The sequence below is a fragment of the Miscanthus floridulus genome, chromosome 1 (assembly GCF_019320115.1).
Source record: "Miscanthus floridulus cultivar M001 chromosome 1, ASM1932011v1, whole genome shotgun sequence".
In the NCBI taxonomy this organism is placed as follows: Eukaryota; Viridiplantae; Streptophyta; class Magnoliopsida; order Poales; family Poaceae; genus Miscanthus; species Miscanthus floridulus.
Window position 1 is genome coordinate 192073087 of NC_089580.1, and position 24022 is coordinate 192097108.

The following is a 24022-nucleotide window of genomic DNA, read 5'->3' on the forward strand; positions in this document are numbered from 1 at the left end:
TGATTGCTAGCCCTAATCCTAGTGTTTATATGAATTAGGGTTCCTAGCTTCTCAGCTCTCAGGATCAAATGAGCATTGCCTCAGGGGGGTATAGGTTGCATTATATAGCCCTGGGGGTCCAACGTGAGCCCTTGGATAAAACTGACTTAAGCAATGGCCTAGATGCATCCTCAAAGGTGGTGGGAAACTGACGTAGAAAGCTAGCTGACAAGTGGGCCCACCAGGGGCCAGGTGGCCTGGTAGTGGGGCTAGGTGGCCCCACATGTCAGCCACTTAGGCTTCGCTTCAGTGACATGGATTCTGGATCCTTCTAGAGTCTTCCCACATAGGTACCGCGGTGGGATTCCGTATTTTCCTTTGACAATTAGGTCCTCCTTGGTAGTTTTCTAATTAAATCCTGCTGGAAACACACATTCACCAAAACTCATGAAATTTGTCAGTTTAAACCCCTAAGTCTACTTTAGTGATTCATTTATACCCTTATGCATGCTTAATTGATGGATAAAATATGTATGATAACTACCGTCAAAACTCCACTTGAGCCCACTTTGCCAACCACCAAAGATGAAGTATTTGAAGAACCTCCAAAAGCTCCACCTTAGAAACAAGTTTGGGTTCCAAGACCAAACTATTTCAAGAACTCACTTGACACTCTACCAAACATCTCTGAGGATCCCCTTCCTAAAGCCAAACAACCACCAAGAGTGAACCATACCCACAAGAGAGTGCACCAACAACCACCTAAGTAAGAGGTGAGGTATCACTGTGACTATTGCCATAGGGATGGTCACCTTACTAAGTTCTGCTTTAGGAGGAATAGAGATGAGCAGTGAGAGTAAGAGTTGAACAACCAGAACATGTACTGCCCACCCCATGGTGTACATGTGCCGCCTGTTGAGAGGTGCAGTGCTAGGCCTAGAGGTGCAATGCCTCAAGATGCTTGGCCTCAGGTTGCAAGACCACACAGTGGTCATGCCTGGCGTGGTTTAGGTCATGATCAATATGACTTTGGACCTCGTGGTAGTGGCTTTTAGTCCTATAGCTCTAGCGGACCATGTTTTCCCCCACATGGTGATCGCTTTCCTCAAATGGGACATGGTATGTTTGGTGTTTTTCCTAACACTTTTTTAGGGCAAATGAGCCAACACTGGTATCCTTCATAGTTTACTAACCCTAGTGTTGCGCCATTTGCTCATCCCATCTCTTTCTATTGACACAGGATGGAGGTCTGGAGAACACATGGCTAATTGATTTTGGTTGTTCGCGCCACATGATCAGAAGTTCAAAATGGTTCTCCAGCCTCAACCCCGTGCAATGTAAGGAGTACATCACATTCCGGAACAATATCAAAGGTAAGGTGCTTTCTTGTGGGACCATTCAGGTCAATGAGAGTTTTGTCTTGAAGGATGTTGCTTTGGTTTCGAATTTGCATTTCAATTTGCTTTTAGTTTTGCAACTCCTTTAGGATGGCTTTGAAGTGCACTTTAACACCGGCTTGTCTCGAGTTCTTGATTTTTAGGGAAATCTTGTTTGCTAGATTGTCCCTTTTGGTTGTGTCTTTTGAGCTGATTTTTCTCACTCCTTTGGCTCTTCTCGGTGTTTGGTGGCTGGATCCTCCTTTGAGCTTTGGAAGTGGCATAGGAGACTGGGTCCCTTGAGCTTTCACTTAGTAGCTAGGTTGAGCTCACTTGATCTAATCCGAGGATTGCCCAAGTTGAAATTTGAAAAGGATTTGGTTTGCCACCCTTGTCATCACAGGAAGATGGTTGTCGCTTCTCACCCACCTGTGAACCAAGGCATGACCAAGGAACCTACGAGCTACTTCACATGGACACAGTTGGTCCAGCTCGGGTTTGGTCAGAAGGTTGGAAGTGAATGATTTTTCTCGCTACTCTTGGGTGTTTTTCATGGAGGGTAAGGATGAGGCATTTTCCTTAGATCGAGACTTGATTCTTTAGTTACAGACTGAGTTGCCTAAGAGTGCCATGAGAGCGATTTATAGTGACAATGGCACTGAATTCAAAAACTCTTAGTTTGAAACCTTCTATGCTTCTTTGGGTCTTCAACACCAGTTTTCCTCTCCTTATGTCCCTCAGCAAAATGGTGTTGTTGAGCGCAAAAATCGGACTTTGGTTGAAATGGCTAGGACGATGCTCAATGAGCATAGGACTCCTAGGAGATATTGGGCCGAAGCAATCAACACCGTATGCCATGTTTCCAATCGCATTTTCCTTTGAGCTTTCATGAAGAAGACTTCTTATGAGTTGCGATTCGGATGACTACCCAAGGTAAGCCACTTCAGGGTGTTTGGATGCAAGTGCTTCATCCTCAAACAAGGTAATTTCGACAAGTTTGAGTCTAGGTCTTTCGATGGTATATTTCTAGGTTATGCTTCACACTTCATGCATATCGTGTTTTTAACCTTGAAACTAACCGAGTTGTGGAGACCTATGAGGTCACATTCAACGAAACCATGCCCTAATCCACTCCTGTCTTTGAATGTGCAGGTGATCAGGAGATAGGTGAGAGCATCTTTGTGGAAGAGGGGTAGGAAGAGGCTAATTGGGGTGATCCCGAGCCTACTCCACCGGCTACCCCTCTCGAGCCTGCGATGTCTACTTCAGCTCATGGCCCTGATTTGTCTTCTTCCACTACTTGGGGTCCATGCGAGCAGCCTCCTCATCCTACGTCGGCTACACCTGACGAGGCCCCAGCTGCTATTGAGGGGGAGGCGACTTCTTCAAGAGGAGCACCTCGACACATTCAGTGTTGCCACCCATCTCAGACCATGATCGGTGATATTGACTAGCGAGTCATGCGGTCTAGGTCATATCACATCTCACACTTCACTCGCTCTGCTTTCATTGCTTCCTTTAAGCCTTGAGATGTTGGACACGCACTATCTAATTCCGATTGGGTCAATGCTATGCACGAGGAGTTAGAGAACTTTGAGCGAAATCAAGTGTGGGTTTTAGTTCCACCTCCACCAGATTGCCACCCCATAGGTACAAAGTGGGTTTTCAAGAACAAACAGAGTGAGGATGGCATGGTAGTGAGGAACAAGGCTAGATTGGTAGCTCATGGCTTTTGCCAGAAAGAGGGGATAGACTATGAGGAAACCTTTGCTCCTATTGCCCGTTTAGAAGCCATTAGGATTCTTTTAGCGTTTGTAGCTTTGAAAGGGTTCAAGCTGTATCAGATGGATGTGAAGAGTGCCTTCTGGAATGGGTACATAGAGAAAGAGGTTTATGTGAGGCAACCCCCTGGCTTTGAAAATCCTAACTTTCCTAACCATGTTTTAAAACTCCACAAAGCCTTGTATGGGTTGAAACAAGCCCCGAGAGCCTAGTATGAGCGTTTGAAAGCTTTCTTGCTTGGTAAGGGTTTTAAGATGGGCTCCATTGATAAAAACTTTGTTTCTCCTCAAGTAAGGCACTGACACTCTTTTGGTTCAGATATACGTGGATGATATCATCTTTGGTGGCTCTTCTCATACACTTGTTGCCAAGTTTGCAGATACTATGAGCAGGGAATTTGAGATGAGCATGATGGGAGAATTGACTTTCTTCCTTGGGTTGCAAATCAAGCAAACACAAGAAGGAACGTTTGTGCACCAAGGCAAGTACACCAAGGACCTGCTAAAAAAGTTTGATATGGGTGAGGCCAAGCCTCTTTTGATGCCCATGTCGATCATGATGGCCCTGGACGCTAATGAGGAAGGAGAAGCCGTGGACTAGAAGGAGTACCGTAGCATGACCGGATCATTGCTGTACCTAATGACAACAAGACCGAACATTCAGTTCGTGGTCTATCTGTGTGTGCGCTTTTAGTCCTCACCGCGCACGTCTCATCGTCAAGCCATCAAGTGAATCATGAGGTGCCTTTGTTTCACACCCAAGTTTGGACTTTGGTTTTCGGCCTCCTCCTCTCTTTCTCTTTGCAGGTATTCTGATGCGGATTATGCTGGCTATCGCATTGAGAGAAAGTCCACATCGAGGACTTGTCAATTAATTGGATCTTCTCTTATGTCTTGGTCCTTTCACAAGCAGTCCAGTGTTGCCCAATCCACCATAGAAGCTAAATATGTCGTTCCCGCTGCTTGCTACTCCTAGTTGCTTTAGATGATAGCTACCCTGAGAGACTATGGCTTAGAATTTAGGCGAGTGCCTTTGCTTTGTGATAGCACTAGTGCCATAAGCATAGCCCAAAACCTAGTCATCCACTCAAAAGCCAAACATATAGAGGTCCGCTTCCACTTCTTGCGAGACCACAATGAGAAAGGGGATATTGACCTGCGCCATATTGACACCCAAAACCATCTCGCAGATATCTTCACCAAACCCCTTGACCAAGCCCAGTTTGCACATTTGCGAGGGGAGATTGGGGTTTGTTTCCCTTTTTAGAGGAGGGGGACATTTGTGTTGTATAGTAGTTTTGTTTTCTTTGTAGCTTAGCTTTTGTTTTCTAGTTTTCTGTATCATATTGCATTGCATTTCATCATGTATATTAGAGCATATTGAGCTTCATGATTATAACTGTTAGATTAAAATTATGCTCTATTTGGGATGTTCTGTATGAACATGATGGTGCTAATGGCTTAGGCTCTTATTGATCTTTTGATGCATGTTATGAGCTAAGCTTGTTTTACAATCTGTGAACTTGGTTAAAAATTGTTCAACCTTGAAATTTGTTCACCGCTGGGATTGGCACTAGCATGTGTAGGACTTGTTGAGATCCCTAATGCTATCACTTATATGCTAGGTTGCTATGTCTCATGCTTTGAGGTACTCACTTGCTTGGACAACTTGGAGATTTTTGTGCTAAAATTTGAAAAACAAGCTAAGTGATGAGAAAAGATCGAGATGAGTCTGTACTATCCTAAGTCAAGGTATCGAGATGGCTTCCAATTACACATTTGGATGAACTTGAGACTTGTAGTGGATGCCAAAACCATCGTCTTAAGCTTCTGATTGTCTATGACATAGGCTTGGCATGGTTGCTAAGTTAGGCCTAATGGTACAGATAACCTCTCGCACACACATATTTTGACTAAGTCTTGTGTTAAGCTGCAAACTTCGATAAAATTTAAAATTTGATGAAAACACAAGTCTTAGGTTCGTCTTTGACATGATGTGTGACCGCTGCTTGGGGTAGTTCACCTTGTATACACTTGTTAGCACTAGGTTGATTTCCTGCTTATACCTGCTATGTGCTACTTTCAGTGGTGAACCCCTTTTTGAATTGCTTAAACTTGATCAAAATTGCTTAAGTGTCATATTTCGTCTCACTTGATCAGTTTGAGCATTTACTAGAACTTATATTTGTTGCTACACACACATAACAGCACTAGTTAGAGAATCTTTTCAATCTGATTGCTATACTCCTGAAGCTTCTGCATTTCTGCATCCCTTTGCATTCATAGCATATTTTGAGGGGGGGTGATAGTTTTTCAGTGCTTGATGTGTGCATGTGTCAACAAGGGGGAGAGATAGATCTCATATCCAAGGGGAGACTTTATACACTAATCTTGTTGAGTGCATGCATTCATCTATGAGGTTGCATCATTTCAGGGGGAGTTGCACCTTGAGTTGCTTTTGCTAGATGTGTTGAGCCTTTGCCTCTTCTAGAGGGTCTAGCAGTTTTCAGACGTTTTGAGCTTTGCTAGTGGCGTTGAGCTCATTGCCTGTTCTTGAGGGCTAGTTGTGATTTACTTGGTTGCGTCGAGCCGTTGCCCATGTCTTTGGGGACCAAGTTTTGCTCACTTCAAATGACCCGGTTTTGGCTTTTCATTAGCTTTTGGTCATTTGGGTGAGTTCTCTTTTCTTCTTCTTCTTCTTGTTCTTCTTCTTCTTCTTCTTCTTCCTTTTCTTTTGCTCAAGCCGTTCGTGTGATGGTGTTGACAATGCACTAATCAAGGGGAGATTGCGAACACAAGGTTAATATGTGCCCTTGTGGTTTGGATCTGTGATGAGTGATTGTCAACGTGATTCGCGTCTTGGATTGAGTTTGTGAACTAATCATGGTGTGAGTTGAGTTGTGCAACATGTCTCTTGGCTTGAGGTGCGCATGTGTGGAGCTTAGAGGCGGTGGTCAATAGTGAGGTGAAGGTCGATGGACCGGGAGCGGTGAAGGACGGACGTGAGGCCTAGACCGATGGGACCAGGAGGCCGGGTGACCAGCCATGGTGGCTGATATCTAGGGACATCAATGAGCACAAGTGTACATGGAGGAGTGACCGTGTTGACCAAGTTAAGATGACAGACGTGAAAGTCGAGCGAGGCTCTGGAAGACTTGGCACCCGGGCGATCGAGGACAGAGGTGACACGCATCGAGTGGCGGGGGACGCGTATGGAGTACGCTACTAGCAGCGCTTTGGTGGGTTAAGCCTCAAAACCACCTGGTGACATTTCGGGGGTTTGGCCTCAAAACCCGAGCGGTGGTTTCAAGGAGAAATGGATGGCACGTGGCGGCATCAAGGAGTTCGCGTCGAGGCGAAGCTATCTCTTAAAGGGCACAGTGGCTGTCGGATGAAGACTACCTCGGGTTGAACTATAACACCCTCGGGTTAAGTGGTTCGACTCAAAATATAAAAAAGGCATGTTTGGGATTGTGTAATAGCTCTATTAAATCAGGATGAGGGAGCCCCAAATCTCCCTCACCTCTTGCCACTTCTTTCTTCCACCTCCCTCTTTAGGTTTCCCCTTCTCTAGGTTCTTCTCAAGAGTTCCACCGATGAACTAGTGTCCCTATGTAATTGAACCTATGATTTTGGTTGGGAATGGAGGCCCTAACCTCCCCGTGTCCTCTAGGATTCGATTTGTGAGGTGCTTTTGTGAATCACGTTTGTGTTCTTCGCGTTCTTATTTTCCCCCTTTCTTTCTTGGCTCGATTCATCACTTTGAGAGCGTTTTGACTCATTTTTTATCTAAGATGGACTAGAACATGAGTTGATCCCTTCAGCTGAAGGATTTCATCTAAATCCTTACGAGTTCATAGACCGGGGCGAATCAAGTTATAGGGTGGAAAAACTAGGGTTCGTCGCAATTTCTTGATTTCCCATTGATTGGTTTTGTCTTGGACAATAATATTCTAGGAGTAGCCTACCAACTTCGTGGTAATCCTCTCTGTAAAGTTTCAAGTCATTCTAAGTTGATCTGATCAAGTTTTGTGTGTTGAATCAATCTTTCCCGAGCACTGCTCGTAAATAACAGACGTGTCTGGTATTCATACTGGATGTGTCCGATAGAACAAACTTTTGAGTTTGGATCTGAAATTTGGTGGAGACCTACCTTAAGGTGTCTAGAAGCTGTGGTTAAAATTTCATAATTTTTTGACACGATTTGATAAGCTTTTAGATTTTTCTCCCAAGGTCGCTCTGTGCTGTTTAGTATACCGGACGTGTCCAGTATTAATATCGGATGGCCGACTACGCTCAGTTCAACAGCTCTTCTTTAGTCATTTGACCTCCGATTCATGTTTCTTTTGCGATGGATTTCTACCATTCCAAGGAACTTATCTAGGTACTCTTGTCACCAGTTGGCTTGGGTATTTTAGATTCGGGAACTCGCTTCTTCTCAATAGGAGTTGAGTATCTCATTTTCTCTCCTTCGGTTCGAGAAACGCTTCGTGCTCGTTTGTGGTGTCCCGCTGTGTTCCTAGGGAACAGCCACCCTCTCTTTTGGTCAAGGGCATCACGGTGTTTGCTTCATGTGTTTGGTAGTGATTTTGGGATAGCAGGTTGAAAGTTTCAAAAGAAATTTGTGGCTCCCATTCACCCCCCCCCCCCCTCTAGTTGTCGTTTGAGACAAATTGCTAGTGTTGTGATGATTGCAGCATAAATTATGTTTGATGTTTCATGTAATTATCAATTATCATGGTCTACCTTTCCACATTACATCTCTTTCTTTCTTTTTTTTGATGATTGAGGCAATGCTCACAACTGAACCAACCATCATGCCCAAAGTTGACACTATCTTTGTACCTATTCAATGATAATTAAAGCAATGCTCAATGGTTGCATCTATTTTCATGCATTTCTTCCTACCTCTTCTGCTTTGTGTAGTTTCCAGGCACCAAAGAGAGGTACTGTTTATTGCCTGTGATGATTTCTTCCTTTGTCTAGTTTGATCGTTGCCAAGTTCAAAATGTAAGAATTAATTTCGTACTTTCACCCTATTTGGCAGGGATGATCCATCAGAGAGAAAAAGATAGATGAACAACAACATCAACCATCTAAAAATTGTTGAGCAAGCAGTTGGCTGCATGATCACCTAATGGATAATAACACATAATAATGCGGTCTCTATTTTTTAGCCTTTCTGTTTGATTAATGATTTCAGGTAATGCTTAGGAATTGATAGAAGCATCTTTTGAACAATTAAGCATCTTATGGCACTTAGGGTGTCAAGGGGAAGATGGATATATGGAATTCCTTTTTAGGGTTGTAAAATCATTTATAGGTTCTGTTTTGTCTACACCATCTTAGTTGCCATGTTCCAATCTAAAACTGAAATTGACATATTTTCCCTTCTGATTTTTATGTTGCTTGGTGGTTTAGAGGGCCTAAATTGAAAGCATAAAAGATGTTTCCTGCCAATTTTTTAGTTGCGGTATGAGAAGACCATAGAAGATGTTGATGGACAACCAGTTTGAAAGTGATATCTGATGATCTTTTTGCAAGCTACATTCCAGGTGATGAAAGTTGACTGCCTGTTGGCTCTCTTTTTGCCTCTCATTGCTCATGCCGTGATCATGACTGGCTGCTGATTTCTCTTTTTGGCTCTCATTGCTGAAGCAGTCAAGTAGGGACATGCCGTGTCGATGGACCGGGAGCGGTGAAGGATGGACGTGAGGCTTGGATCGAGGGACTAGGAGGCCGGGTGACCAGCTATGGTGGCTGACATCTAGGGACATCGACGAGCACAAGTGTACATGGAGGAGTGACCGTGTTGACCAAGTCAAGATGATGAACGTGAAAGTCGAGCGAGGCTCTAGAAGACTTGGCTCTCGGGTGATCGAGGACAGAGGTGACACACGTGGAGTGGCGGGGGATGCGTATGGAGTACGCTACTAGCGGCGGTTTGGTGGGTTAAGCCTCAAAACCACCTAGTGACATTTCGGGGGTTTGGCCTCAAAACCCGAGCGGAGGTTCTGAGGAGGAACGAATGGCACGTGGCGGCATCGAGGAGTTCGTGTCGAGGTGAAGCTATCTCTTGAAGGGCGCGGTGGGCGTCGGATGAAGACTACCTCGGGTTGGACCATAACACCCTCGGGTTAAGTGGTTCGACTCAAAATATCTAAAGGCATGTTTGGGATTGTGTAATAGCTCTATTAAATAAGGATGAGGGAGCCCCAAATCTCCCTCACCTCTTGCCACTTCTTTCTGCCACCTCCCTCTTTAGGTTTCCCCCTTCTCTAGGTTCTTCTCAAGAGTTCCATCGATGAACTAGTGTTCCGGTGTAATTGAACCTGTGATTTTTGTTGGGAATGGAGACCCTAACCTCCTCGTGTCCTCCGGGATTCGATTTGTGAGGTGCTTTTGTGAATCGCGTTTGTGTTCTTCATGTTCTTATTTTCCCCCTTTCTTTCTTGGCTCGATTCGTCACTTTGAGAGCGTTTTGACTCATTCTTTTTATCTGAGATGGACTAGAACTTGAGTTGATCCTTTCCACCGAAGGATTTCATCTAAATTCTTACGAGTTCATAGACCGGGGCGAATCAAGTTCTAGGGTGGAAAAACTAGGGTTCGTCGCAATTTCTTTATTTCCCATTGATTGGTTTTGTCTTGGACAATGATCTTCTAGGAGTAGCCTACCAACTTCGTGATAATCCTCTCTGCAAAGTTTCAAGTCATTCCGAGTTTATCTGATCAAGTTTTGAGTGTTGAATCGATCTTTCCCGAGCACTGCTCGTAAATAATAGATGTGTTCGGTATTCATACCGGATGTGTCCGATAGATCAAACTTTTGAGTTTGGAGCTGAAATTTGGTGGTGACCTACCTTAAGGTGTCTAGAATCTGTGGTTAAAATTTCATAATTTTGTGACACAATTTGATAAGTTTTTTTATTTTTCTCCCAAGGTCGCTCTGTGCTGTTCAGTATACCGGACATGTCCGGTATTAATACCGGATGGCTGACTGCGCTCAGTTCGACGACTCTTCTTTGGTCATTTGACCTCTGATTCATGTTTCTTTTGCGATGGATTTCTACCATTCCAAGGAACTTATCTAGGTACTCTTATCACTAGTTGGCTTGGGTATTTTAGATTCGGGAACTCGCTTCTTCTCAATATGAGTTGAGTATCTCATTTTCTCTCCTTCGGGTCGAGAAACGCTTCGTGCTTGTTTGTGGTGTCCCGCTGTGTTCCTAGGGAATATCCACCCTCTCTTTTGGTCAAGGGCATCACGGTGTTTGCTTCGCGTGTTTGGCAGTGATTTTGGGGCAGCAGGTTGAAAGTTTCAAAAGAAATTTGCGGCTCCCATTCACCCCCTTTGGTTGCCGTTTGAGACAAATTGCTAGTGCTGTGATGATTGCAGCATAAATTATGTTTGATGTTTCATGCAATTATCAATTATCATGGTCTACCTTTCCACATTACATCTCTTTCTTTCTTTTTTTGATGATTGAGGCAATGCTCACAACTGAACCAACCATCATGCCCAAAGTTGACACTATCTTTGTACCTGTTCAATGATAATTAAAGCAATGCTCAATGGTTGCATCTATTTTCGTGCATTTCTTCCTACCTCTTCTACTTTGTGTAGTTTCCAGGCACCAAAGAGAGGTACTGTTTATTGCCTGTGATGATTTCTTCCTTTGTCTAGTTTGATCGTTGCCAAGTTCAAAATGTAAGAATTAATTTCACACTTTCACCCTATTTGGTGGGGATGATCCATTAGAGAGAGAAAGATAGATGAACAGCAACATCAACCATCTAAAAATTGTTGAGCAAGCAGTTGGCTGCATGATCACCTAATGGATAATAACACATAATAATGCGGTCTCTATTTTTTTAGCCTTTCTGTTTGATTAATGATTTCAGTTAATGCTTAGGAATTGATAGAAGCATCTTTTGAACAATTAAGCATCTTATGGCACTTAGGGTGCCGAGGGGAAGATGGATATATGGAATTCCTTTTTAGGGTTGTAAAATCATTTATAGGTTCTGTTTTGTCTACACCATCTTAGTTGCCATGTTCCAATCTAAAACTGAAATTGACATATTTTCCTTTCTGATTTTTATGTTGCTTGGTGGTTTAGAGGGCCTAAATTAAAAGCATAAAAGATGTTTCCTACCAATTTTTTAGTTGCAGTATGAGAAGACCATAGAAGATGTTGATGGACAACCAGTTTGAAAGTGATATCTGAATATCTGATGATCTTTTTGCAAGCTACATTCCAGGTGATGAAAGCTAACTGCCTGCTGGTTTCTCTTTTTGCCTCTCATTGCTCATGCCGTGATCATGACTGGCTGCTGATTTCTCTTTTTGGCTCTCATTGCTGATGTCGTCATATTAGTAGAATTAAAGTGTAAGATTAAAAAGTATCAGTATAGTTGTTTATGTTATAGATTGATCTAACATATTTCATCATATTACCATGTGTTACCTTGCCATGCTTTGGTGATGCTTACAACATGTCTCTTCTGTTTTCCAAAATTAAAATGCAAGAATAGAATAGTCTCAATAAAAAAAATTAATTTCACCGATGAGATATTTTGTTGCCAGTCCATAACAGTGGTTGATTTGTGGTTTAATGCTTCCTATTAGGCACAACTCTAGTTGCCTTTGCTATCGGTGGTCCTGCAATCATCTATACATACATGTCAATCTTATAAGGTAATTATTCTACATCTTGCTACCACGTACCAGTTGTTTGCACATATTGGGGAAAGGAAGGTGCCATCATTTATGCTGCTTTCTTCCCCTATCATAGTATTATTTTTTCTAAAATTTTTGTGGCATCCTTTTTCTATCGTGGCACTGCGCTTTAACCTTGAAACCATAATATCTCCTCCTTTGACAGAGGTACTACAAGTAAAAAAGGTGGTAATCTGACTCAGCGTTATAATAAAACTGTATCCATATACATGGAAATATGCCTCTAGATTTTTGTCTATGGTACCTCTTGTGTTTTTACATTCTTTTGTGTTATTGTTGGCGCCAGTGTGGATGTTGATTTTCCATATATCAGTTTAGTAAAGTCTATTTCAGTTGGACCCTTTCAATGATTTAGTAGGATGGCAACAATGAGACACCAATGAGAATGCACAGCCATGTTGGTTTAAATTATAAATCTATATAAAAATTATCTCTCCATCAGTTTTATTGTCCATAGACACCACATAATGGTAATTGTCGTCACTGTTTAACATCAAAAGATCGGATTGCTTTGATTTTTTTTAAAAAGCTGTTGTTTTGCACGACCATTTGCAAAACTATCTTCTACTTTTTTTCGTTGTGCTGTTTTCCTTGCCTGCATACATCCCATATGTATCATCTTTACAATCAGTTAACAAAAATGTACGGCCTCCCATTATATTATCTTTATAGTACATGCCTACTTGAGATTTCTTCATAGTGACAGGTTCTCTTCTAATCTCTATTTTACGCCTCTGCATAGTGCCTACAATTATGTAGCAACAATTATCTATACCTAAACTTTTATGAGCTCCATATCACTGCAGACTAATATTATAGTTACCTCAATGCTCATAAACATTCATGCTCCTATTTTGCACAGAAACCAAAAGAAGCTATATGTGAATCTTGGAAAAGGTCTTTGTAGCCCTGCATCTACAGGTTTAGCAAGGGCGGTGCTACTCTGCTGCAAAAAAATGGCAGAGGCTTCATATTCCAAACCGTACAGGGTGCAGTACTAGGATGACAAGCAAAGCAACATCCCCAATTCTTCAGGATCTGCACAAAAGCAGCCTCCCAATTAGGTACTTATGTGCCCCCCCCCCCCCCCCCCCCCCCGTCGACTTATCAAAAAAATGCAGACACAATAGATAGGCATCACTATGGCCATCACTTTATATTCCACGAATGTCAGATTCTATTTTGGGTGATTACATACAAACGGAAAATAGCCTTATAACTACTTATATTCTTTTGCTATTTATAAAGTAAACTACATATGTGAAAACACTTTTCAGGTGTTGTGACCTTTGTTGCCTAGGCAGTGCAGATTTGGGATTTATTAAATGTTAAATTCGTCAGATACCTCTGTTATTTGCTATAGACAAGGGGGACAGATCGAGTTAATATTTGTTTGCTCAATCATTGTTACAAAAATCCTTGCTTAGCAACCTTACTATATGGCTCTGTTTTCTCGGCTATTAACAAACAAAGAGTTGTAGTTGTTTCCGTAATCATACATAGAATATGGGTATCCCAACTATTGAAGGTACCAGATTCCATAACCATGTATCGTCTGCTACTGAATTATTAGCTATCTGTGGTGTGGTCTGCTTGACCTAATCCATCTCTTTGCGTTGGTGTTCATGCTTTTCATTACTTCACATGTTCAGTTCATGTCCTTTTCGTGAGGCGCTTGTGGTTCAGACAATCTCCCGGTTGCAGCAAGCCCTGTCCCTGTATGTTCCTTTGATTTATTATTATTTCTGCATTTTAACATCTATTTTCCATATTTCCTTTTTTCTGCTTTGCCCTTCAGTACTTTGCTGATTGATTAAAGAAAAAAATTCCCACATAGGTTGGCTAGCCTGTTGCGAGTGCTGCTGGTAGAAACAGTCTAAACCTATCCTGCGGCATTTGGGTGAGTTCTATAGGGAACTTTTATTATTTTTCCATTCTTCGTTCCTTGTTTATCATATCACTGTCTTCCCTTGACTCACATTATTTGTAAGGGTTGCCCCACTGTTGATGTTCAACACAAAATCGTGGATATCACATGATACAAACCTGGTGAATTTCCTGTGTAGCTCTTGCTTTTTTATCACATGTGTTCTATTAACAAGAACCTGCATGGACTCTTACCTTGCATGATTGTTTCTGAAAGTATGGTTCATAATTATGGAATAGTTGTTACCACCTTAGCTTACTGATTATACCCATAACATTGCAGCACAGTTCCAATTATTACTTGGTCACCTATATCTCTACATAGCCTATTTGTCAGGCTTAAACTATCTGCCTAATAGTCCACATACACAAACCAGTGTGAGGAAATGCATATCCCATGCCAGTTTTATGCCTAGCCCATTATCAAGCTTATGCACATGCTCAAGAACAGCATCGCTGATTGCCTTCGCCCTCTTCTAATCACGAGGTAAGGCTGGTCCTAAGCCTTATCTTGAGGGATAAATTGATTTAATATGGATTTATTAGTTCAGTGAGAGGAAATGCCATTTATGTGCTATATAATGAGAATTAGTATAGTGATAGTTGACATTTTCATATATTGTTAACCCATTAGTTCAGTGATAGGTAGCGGTGGTGACAATTAGTTTAGTGGAAATGAGAGGTATGACATAACAGGTTTTAGTGTACCGAACATGAGTCGTTTGAAGAATCCTCTGCCACTGGCCTGGCGCTGGCACCTTGGGCCCTTCCTTCACTCCCATTTTGCAGGTGAGCTTTATAGAATTGGCATATACAGGAAATGTGCAGTCAGCGATAGCTGTCCATTCCTAAAATGAAAATTGTAGTATTATTCTGTGTTTTGGTTCTGATTCTTAAATACATGTTTGCTGAGAGAGGGTTTCATACATAGGCCTTTTCTTTTATCAACTACATTGTCATTGCCATATACAGGAGATGTCCAGCAGGGGACAACTGTGCTTAGTTTCTATCCACATTAAAATTTGTAAAACGAAAGAAACATTTATTACCTGTATAATAATGACTTGTTATTCGCTTCACAGATTTAATTTGACTAACTTTTTAGTTTTTAGTTCTCAATAGCATGACACGGACAGAGTTCCATGAATACCCTAATCTTTTATCAATATATTACCATATCCCAAAGATGTACATCACCATGGAATAACTATATAGCACCCTTGGCTTTGCACATATATTGTTATCATAGTTATGTTCTTTAGCACGCATACATAATTCTATAATCTAAAATAGAGTAAGCTCACTGCAGTTCTTTGCAGCAATAGCAAGACCTGGCCATGGCGGTGAGGAGGTTGGTGGTGGTGGCGCATGTCGTGGTGTCAAAGATGCAATGACAGCCTTCTTATATGTCAATGTTCTCTGTGTCTACATCTATTGTCCACATGTACTGAATCCTACATGGCCGACTTCGTCAACCTTCTGTGTGGCCTACATTTACTGCAAAGGTACATGTCCTAGCAGCATGTTCATAGGATACATGCATGAATGCTCCTAACAACTAAAGGTCATGAGATTGTTTTTCAGATTTAGACCTCCGTGAAGTTAAATGTACCACATCCATAATAAAATCCTTAATATATGAAAATATACAAGTGTACATTAAAATAACAAAATACAGAATGAATGTGCTTTAGCAGCATGCCAAACCTTTTTTTCTTTCCTTTTTTTGTCATTTTTGAAGTATAAGAACTTCTGTTATGAATTTGGCGATATCAGTAGGGCCGAATTACTAAAATTTATTGCCATCCCTTTATCTGTTCATGACCAGCACCATTTTTGGAGTAGCCCCAGGTTGTCTACTGCTTACTCCTTTAACTATTGCCTAGGTTTCTTTCTTCAATTGATCGTGATGTTTTCATTACATGATGGTAATGGCTTCTCTGTCTTACATGCTGGCCAAAATGACCACCCTGTACTATGAACCCCATGTAGATATTTTTTTAGAAAAAACATAAATGCAGGTGCAATTGATACTTACTGGTTGTTTTTTATGGCAGTTGCCTAATTTGATTGCCATTCTCAGTGTTCTTGGGTGGTATCGTAATGTCACACTATACTATCAGTAGCACTAACCATGTTATTGCTGAAGTGGGAAATGAAGGTGCAACGACCATCGAAGGAGCGGGTGAGGCACATGTTGCTGGGAAGAACAAGAGACGCCTGAGAAGCTTCGCGTAAAACGCCAGGAGAAGCCCACTACGAAGTACATCTATGTCAACTATCTAACAATTCTTTGCCGACAGCAAGGGCTTGTCTGGAACAAAAGAATGCAAAATAGACGAATTGGAAAAAAACTAAAATAGGACACAGTGGCTAGTGAAAAACTATAGATTCTAAAACACAGATGTTTGGAATGGTTGGAAGAAGGTACAGGAATCTGAGCAAGCATAGCAAGAGTGAGAGCAAAGATTATTTCCTTTGGGGTGGAGTGGAGTTTTTATTTTCTATGTCTTGCACTGCTATGATTTGTTTTCCTTTGGAATGGAACTCAAATTTGCTTAAATGTATGAGCATTGTTACTCTCCAAGATTTCATAAATTCATAATAGACTCCATTCCAGTGCGAAATTCAGATATGTGTATGATCTGGAAATGTCGTGTCTATGATTACCACGCACAGAAAATGCCATGATCTGAAAAGTATGCAAAGTAGATGTGTCCTGCACCATATAAAAAGAACTTAAATCTTTCAGCTTCTGTGCATGACATATCTACATTAAACTCATTCCCCTAATATTATTTTCATGCAAAAATTGAACATATATTTTTTACCGCCGCTTTAACCAGGTGATTCACCGATACGCACAAGGGCTTCCCCTAATATTATTTCTATGCAAAAATTGAACATATATTTTTTACCAGTGTCTTAACCAGGTGATTCGCCGACGCGCACATAGACTAGTCAAATGCTATGCTTGTTCCATTCTTCTTTTCTGACAATGTGTCGATCTAGCCGTTGCGTGACAATGTGTCGTTGTTCTAGAAGCGGCGATAGATCCTCTTGCTTGGAGTCTCCAACCCCAAGAGATCGAATGCACTGGAGCAGTGGAGCTGATCCTGTCGCGTTAAGAGCCGGGCCCCTCTTCCTCGGCATCTCTGGTTCAGGTAGGTCCAGGCGGCTGCTAGTCTGCTACTGACCTTCACTCCGAAGCTCCGGCATCCACAATTCTAATTCCTACAGCTCGCGCCACACCGTGAAAATTCTGCATTTTAGTCCTTTTTAAAAACATATTTTATAGGTAGACCCTCCGCGAAACTTTTTCAAAAAATAGATCAAATCTCGGCGTGCAATGATACTACGCCCAGGTATATGGCTCGACGTGCTACGATTGAACGCTAAACTTGCCACGTAAGCGCCAACGTGTCGATCCGGCCCGAAGCTCGGCGTTTAATCATTTAACGCCGAGGTTAGGCACGTCGGCGTTTAATGAGTTCACGCCAAGGTATGGTGTTACTACAGTACAAGCTAATAGCCCAAGTGCATGATGTATTTGTCCATTCAATGTCTTTTGAGGATCCATAAAAAATAAATATAAATCCCCTTGACATGAGATCAATTCTATTAGAACCATAAGGTTATCCTCTACGGGACAAAAATACATGGATTTTTGATAGAATGTTTGCCAAGATTTCTAGAGAATCAAACAGGTTTGGTTATGGTACTTTTGTCTACGGGGTATCCTTTTCTAAATTTGGTTTGCTTTTTGACCGTATGGTTGCTAACAGTTGATTAAGATCACATAGTGCACCTAAGTCTATTGTGATTAGTAATCTGTAAGTTGCGAGCATTGGTTCTGTCATGTTTAACTTGGTTGCAGTGAATCAAATCAAAGGGTTGTACATACATAATTATTAATAGGAACGGAAAAGTCAGGTTGCCGTCTTTCTTTGTTTTGATATAGTCATGTTACTCTTGTGAACATTAACCTTAGTTGCGGCTGCTTCCTTGGGCATGATCAGAGTTATTATGTTTCAGCCTTTCAGGTAGTTGTAGTTGCTGGTCCGAAATTGCTTCCAATTTGGCCAAAACAATATGCTGACAGAGCTTGCAAACTTTTATTACTACTAGGAACAATATTGCCCTCGGGATGTTCTCTATACAGCACTTATGGGTAAAGATCTGCTTACATGAAGAATGAATTCATCTGTAGTTCACCTGATTCATTGTGCCTGATGCGACTTCGATCGGATTTTCTTTTCCATATTTTGAAACAAAGAATGGAACATGATAGCAATTTAGGCTTGGTTGCACCCTGTACTTGCAACGGGGCACTTAATTTTATTACTTCGTGTTTAACTAAGCTTTTCACATCTCAATTGCTCTTCATACTAACTATTTAGAATTGTATCAACAGGGAACTAGAAGCAAGGCGTCCATGGCAAGGGTTGTTCGGAGCAAAATAACAACCGAGCAAAGAAAACTTAGTTCTAAATTTAAGAAAACTCATTAGTTCTAATTTTTTTTTACAGAAACCTTGGGCACTTTTGTTACTTTGCTAAAATAATAACTCTTTGCATTTGGATGTTTAAGTGCAACTAATCACCCTTGGCTTCACAGGGCGAATGTTTTAATATGAACATCTTATTGGTTAATTTCATTTCCTGCATTTGACTGTTCATGTGCTATGCTGCACCTTACTACTCCTAGCTTTCAACATCCGAGCTCATCACTGCATTTTGGAAATATATTTATCTCACCAGCCAAGGCACAACACAACATCAAGGCTAGCCCAGATACATGACACTTCCATATGTGTATTCTTTTATTTTACTTGCTTCTATTTCGCACCACCAAAAAAATGACTTGCCAAGTCCAACTATTTATACAAGCGTGGGTGCGCTCCCAATTAACACCGGCATTCACAAAAAAATATTTGTATAAATATTGGCAAACAATTTATCAATCCATGTATTTTTGTCCCGTGGAGGGTAACCTTATGGTTATATTGAAAATGATCACATGTCAAGGGGATTTATATTCATTTTTTATGGATCATCAAAAGACATTGAATGGACAAGGACATCGTGCACTTGGGCTATTAGCTTGTACTGTAGCAACACCATACCTTGGCGTGAACTCATTAAACTCCGACGTGCCTAACCTCGGCGTTAAATGATTAAACGCCGAGCTTCGGGCCGGATCGACACGTTGGCGCTTACGTGGCAAGTTTAGCGTTCAATCGCAACACGTCAAGCCACATACATGGGCGTAGTATCATTGCACGCCGAGCTTTGGTCTATTTTTTGAAAAAGTTTCACGGAGGGTCTACCTATAAAATATGTTTTTAAAAAGGACTAAAATGCAGAATTTTCACCGCCACACCGCCGCTGCGTCCTCCGCCACACCAACGGCAGACGCCCTGAACCGCACCACCGCGAAGAGGACACGAAAGACGCCCGAGAGGGCCACAGACCACAGAGACCCGCAGCTAGGGGACGTTCTTGGACCGGAACGCCTCCGCCCTCCGGATCTGGGGACGTGCCATCGCTTGGGAAATGGAAACTAGAGGCGCGGATCAACGTCGTACGCCGAACGCACTCGGCCGTCGATCGGCACCGTGTGGTGCTGGTGCACCGCAGCACCGGTGGCCGGTGCCCGGGTGGGGGCGCTGCCGGCACTGTGCCACAACGGTAGACGACGCACATAGCATCCTGAAAGCTCATGGCATGTGTTTGTGTGTGTTGACTTGTGCTGTTAGAAACTAGCGAGATGGTGTCAGGAATCAGGATGGAGGAGGAATGAGTCGGACATGGCCAGATGGGGCTTTGAGAATCTCTCGTCTTTCCAATGGCGGGGCCGGCCTCAACTGATCATTGATCCCACTAGCGCCTGAATTATTGCCCGAAAGCTAAGGTGCAGGCTGCAGACCCAAGATCTTCTTCTTCACTTCATCTCCCTTGAGTTGTGTGTGTTGTTCATGGTGAATCCGAAAGGTCCAGCAGGGTTCGAGGGTTATTCCCATGCACTGTCGCGTGGTCCGTGCTACAGCAACATGAAGATAATGGCGTGTGTATTGCGGTTGACTCGCGAAGAAAAGGACGGGTTAGTGATCCAGTGGATATTATAATGCCTAATGGTGATGGGAGTTGACTGGTGATCCTGTTAGCTCCTGCGCTGATGAGAGGAACTTTGTAGAGCGTTGGTTGACGGCGTATTTTTGCGTGATAGAGAGGGGCGAGCAGAATAAAGGGGCCTCACTCTCACATGACCTGTGTAGTTTCTGTCCAAATCAGGGGGAAAGCATGAACAGAAATGGAGCATCTCGTTGGGTTCTTGGTCCCGTTTGGATGTTATAGGATTAAAATATTATGGTATCAAGAAACCGCGGTTTTAGAATAGATGTGCAGAACCATAGTTTATACAAATGAGATCTAGAGTGGAGTTTTTAGAACTCTAAAAATAGTATAGTCTTAGCAGTAATATGATTTTAAATTCCTAAATAATATGGTTTTTAAAGCTATATAAAGTTTGTTGTATCTAAACATTTTGTGACACTCCAAAACTAAAAATGTTCTGTATTCTTCTAAAACTCCTAAAACATTGTGTATCAAAACATGGCTTTTTTCTTTCTTTCTTGGTACTAAACTACAAGTGCACTATATTCGTAAAAAAAGAAAGTGCACTACTATTCCACATGCAGCTTTAGCCCAGGATTGAGGCCCAACGTTGTTGCCACACAAGGCCCAGTAATGCTGTTGCAAGGCCGGAGTTCAAACACGGCCTCGCGATTCAGTGGAGGACCTATTCCCGGGGGAAAAAGGAAATCTTGTCTAGAAAATAGCCTCTGTTTAAGCTGGTAAAAATAATATTTAAGTGATCCAAACATGATGATATACTTTGGAATGGATTATAGTAATCTAATCAGTGGATTATAGTTAACTATAATTTACTTCCAACTCACTATAAGAGAATATAGTTTATAAACAACAATAATCCAACAACACTTAATCCAAGGTTTCAAACAAACCGCATTATTGCAATACAAATTCAGAATCCAGACTAACCAAAAGTGATCCACACACACAGGGGCGGAGCTTCCCATATGGCAAGGTATGGCCCTTGCCATACCTCAATTTCACTGGAACTCGGGCCATACCTCAATTTCACTGGAACTCATACCCCTAAATCACACCCTCTGCCATGAATGCTTGAAATAATTCATCTCGCCACACCTCAATTTAATTACTTCCTCCGCCACTGCACACACACATGGCCTAGTATCAGAAATCCCAGAGAGGAGTTCATGGAGTCCTCGAGTCCCCCAAACAGTCCTTTCCTATATGAGAGAGCAGCCCTCAAGCCCCAAACAAAGAAATAGGGATTAGGTATAATTATTTTATTTAATTATGTCCCTGTATTCCTAATTATAAGACATTTTGTATTTAGAAAAGCTATAAAACGCTCTTATAAAAACAATGTATCTATGAGTAAGGATCTCATTGGCAAGGCTGGCCTGGTGCACCCTGTACTGACCTATGGATTACATTGCTTTAGCAAGGAGCCAAGGATCATTTACCCATGTTCGTCATCGGCTGTATGTTTCCTACTAGTCAACAGTGAGAATACGGAAGGATGCTGAAAGTCCAAGTTTGGTTTTGGTTAATTGATGAAACATATTTAGACTAACCCTATGCTCTAAGTGTGGATTTGAGATAGGTTGGTCCAACCCATGTGAAGGAGCTAGGTGGCACTCATGGATGGAGATGGCCACATGAAATGAAATCCATGGCGGTGGTGTGGACATGTAATGATGATCAAGCTCCGGGACTTGGAAAAGATGAAAGAGAAAAACAAAATGGGCTCAAGGCAAATGTGATATCCATAAGGCCATTTTGTTTTCGGTGGTCGAGACACTATAGAGAGTGTGATCATATTTAGGATAGATGGTCGTACTATTAAAAGGGGAGCTCTTATCGGACAACTCGATCATCTAGTGCCACTAGGTGTTGGAAAACTTGTATATGCATTTTAGACCTAGTGCACAATCGGTGAGAAAGTGATTAACCTTTGAAAAATTATTGTGAAAATGCTAACACACTTGCACGTGATGGTGAAACACTTGGAGTGTTAGCACATTTGCAAAGGTGGTGAAAAAGGTGAAGAAAAGGAGGCGTTGCCAGGCTTGGTGTGCTGCCCCGGGGGGCACCGCCATGCTCTGTCCGGTGCACCGCCACCCCTGTGCGCGGTGACCGGCTGAGAAGGCCGAGAGGGAGGTGCTCTGGTGGGGGCACCGCCACCCCTAGGGCGGTGCCCACCTGGACTCAGCCGAGAGTAAGCAAGTGGAGGGCTAACACCGAAAGTGGCAGTGTGCACTGCCACAGGCGCGACGGTGCACCGTCACCCTGTCCGATGCACCGCCCCTTTTCAACAGAGAACGGGGGTTCTGAAGTTGGGCACCGCCACAGTCACCGCCACCCCATGGCGGTGCACCGCCCTATTTTTCCAGAGAGGAGGGAAAACGAGCAGCTAGGCCAGAGTGGCACCACCATGCCATGTCCGGTGCCACCGCCGCCTATCCGGTGCCTGTTGGATGACCGTTGGAGGGTCACCGCCACCCCCTGCCTGGTGACCGCACCGCCATGTCCGGTGACCTCGTAGAAAGTGGCTCCAAGGGCTAACGGCTCTATTTGCTTGTGGGCTTATAAATAGAGGTGGTGGACGGCCTTGGCCACTCTCTTGGCACTTCTAACAGTTGCATACACCCTTTGGAAGCTGAGCACACCACTCCACTCACTTGCATACTTGATTTGATCATCTTAAGTGAGATTGGAGAGCCTCTAGTGCATTGCTTAGTGGTCTGCATCTTGTGGCACTAGTTAGGCGATTTGGGCTGGTGGAGATCTTGTTACTCTTGGTGTTTGCCGCACCTAGATGGCCCGGTGATTGGTGGATCATCGAGCGAAGGAAGGTGATTGTCTCCGGCTTCGATCATTGTGATAGTGAGGGGTTCTTGTGCCTTCCCCAGCGGAGCGCCAAAGGCAACTCTAGTGGATTGTGCGTGGCTTGTGGATCCTTATCTTATGTTGGTTGTGCGGCACCCGGTTGTGGGTTAGGCGTGTGATGCCTATTAGCACGTGAACCTCCAAGTGAGTGAATCGCCACAACGAGGACTAGCTTGCCGGCAAGCATGTGAACCTCGGAGGAAAAATTGACTGTGTCATCATTGTCTCATTGGTATTCTTTGGTATTCATTGATTGATCACTTGCCACGGCGGTATATCACCTCTACCACTGTCTTGCTTTACTTTGTGTATTTACTTGTGTAGAGCATGTGGTAGTTGTAACTAGTTGTGTAGCTTAGCTTCTTAAGTGTAATTAGTTCCTAGCTAGCTCAACTAGTGTAGAAAGTAGTGACATAGCCATTGAGCGCTTAGTGATCATAATTGACTAGAATTGTTGGTAGGTGGCTTCCAATTTTAGTAGGCTAGTGCAACATTTGTTTCGTCTCATTTTTATCAAACCACTTGGTTTAGTGTTGTTTTAGATTTTTTAGGGTGCGTTTGTGAGGGTGGCCCAGGCCAGCCTTGCGCTCATGGGCTGCAGGCTCCCGTGTTTGCGGCCTTGGCCCACGAGCGAGCCTGGCTCCCAGGAGTCAAATACGACGCCGTCGCCTGGCCCTGGAGAAACGCCGCTAGGGTTCGTTTCTGGTGAGCTCGGCTGCGCGCGGCGCTCGCGGGTGATTTCGTGCGGCGGCGGGGTGGCTCGCGCGGGCTCGCGCGGGAAGGTGAAACTTTCGCGCGCGCTTGCCACCACGCGGGAAGGCAAATCCACCCGCCAATCCACGCGCCTATAAGTGCGGCCGCTCCCCCTGCCTCTCCTTCTTCCTCTCCTCGCTCTGGTCACCTTCCACCTCCCTCCTGAGAGACCGACGGTGAGCTCATGTGCGTGGTGGCGGCGGCAACCTCTGGCGTACTTTGCCTCCGTTCCACGCCTTGTGGGTTCTTCGCCACGTTCCTGCTTTGGCTGCTGCTGGTACTCGGTGGCGTGTTGGTGTTCCTCCTCTTCTCCGTCCCTGTCTGCTTCGACTTTAGATCGATCTACTTCCTCTACTTCTAGATCTGCCTCCTCTTCGGTTCTACGACCCCGAGCCCAAGGTGAAATGGACCACCCCTCCCCCCCTCCATCTTGTGTTTTCCCTAGATGCGACATGTATTAGG